At 32.9% G+C, this 1,532-nt stretch overlaps 1 protein-coding gene across 2 annotated transcripts in view; it reads right to left on the bottom strand.

Annotated features, from left to right (window-relative positions):
* LOC115214871 (sodium bicarbonate transporter-like protein 11) overlaps nt 1-381 on the bottom strand; it is a 120,545-nt gene extending 120,164 nt beyond the window's left edge. For both annotated transcript variants that reach the window (XM_036505560.1, XM_036505561.1), the window contains exon 1: nt 1-381. This exon is cut by the window's left edge and continues 390 nt beyond it. The gene's annotated coding sequence lies outside the window, so the exon portion shown is untranslated.
* Between the last annotated feature and the right edge of the window lie 1,151 nt (nt 382-1,532).

Here is a 1,532-nt window from a genome sequence, read left to right as displayed (position 1 = left end):
GGGTAAACACCCTAAAATAGTAACCCAAAATCAGAAATGTTGTCCCAAATATTCCGTTTCCATCATGGTAGAGTGAAAATTTGATTGAATGTTTTTGAAGGATGTTACAGGTGTTTAAAGAAGATAGATCGGGCTGGATTAGGCAAATGAGTTTACTAAGTCAGGTTACTATGGCAATTAGTTTGGGTGGCAGAGAAAGGTGAATTTCGCTTTTGTTTTCACCCAAAATGAAGCAAAGGAAAATATAGCATAATCGTTTTTAAAATAATTCCCTTGTAAATAATAACATAAATGGATGATGAAGCTTAAAGTTAATTGTTAGTTGTGGTTATTTTTTTTTGTGTGTTTTATTTTCTTTTTCTGCTTGTTGGTTTTTGTTTCTTTCTGCTTGCTTCAATATTGCAGTAATGATGATGATGATGATGATGACGAGGAGGAGGATGAGATGAAGGACAAGGGCAAATGTAACATAAACAGCAGCAGCAACAACAACAACAACAATAGCAATATAAATGACAACAATGGTAAAAGGAAGAATGATTAGAAAATTTTATAGGAAATATTAAATTCTCTATTTTTGTTTATGTAAAGGGTAGGGTTTTGGGTGGGGTGTGTGTGTGATTTTTGGAAGATATTTCTGAAGAAGAAAAAGAAGGAGGAAGAGAAGAAGGATGAGGGAATCTTTCTAAAACAATAATTACATCATGCCAAGACAATCACTAGAGAAATACACGTACCAACAACAAAAGCAGAAAAAACAAAACAATATAACATAAAGAACTGCCACTATTTAAGTTTCTTTTACTTAAAAAAACCCCCCAAAAATCACTGACTAAAAATAAAGTACAAACTACGAACAACAACAACAACAACAACAACAACAACAACAACCAGAGCAACAGTAACAATAACAATATTAATAACAATAATTTTAACAATTCCAATCAGAGCAACAGAAAGCAAACAAAGTTAACAATAATAACAACTAACAATTCCGATCAAAGCAAAAAAAAAAAAAAAAAAAAAAAAAACAAACAACAACAAAAAGCAAAGAGCACAACAACAAATGTAAGGACTAGAAGATGCAAGCAAATGAAGTCAGTGAAAAATGTTTCGCTGTTTCACAGAGTCTGCTGACCAAACAAAGAATAAAGGTGGAATATTTGAGAGGTTCTGAGAATGTTTCATTTTGCCAAGAAGGTCAACAACACTATAAATTATATGCGTTAATGGAAATGGTGATATGCAATTTATAAAAGAACACCTTTGTTAAAACACCCACTACTATCAGGTGTGCATGTGTGTGTGTGTGTGTGTGTGAATTAATCTTTTGGATTATATATTCTCTCATCTTTTTTACTGATGGATTAAGCGTTTGTGGATGTATGTGTAAGTGTATGTGCATATATATGTTTGTATTTTTGTGTGTGTGTTTGGTGTGTGTTCATGTGTATGTGTGTATTGTGTGTGTGTGTGTGTGTGTGTATGTGGTGTGTGTTCATGTGTATGTGCGTGTGGGTGGGCATGTGTAT

This window comes from Octopus sinensis, linkage group LG8 (assembly GCF_006345805.1).
Source record: "Octopus sinensis linkage group LG8, ASM634580v1, whole genome shotgun sequence".
Lineage (NCBI taxonomy): Eukaryota > Metazoa > Mollusca > Cephalopoda > Octopoda > Octopodidae > Octopus > Octopus sinensis.
This window is presented reverse-complemented; position numbering and strand designations above follow the sequence as displayed.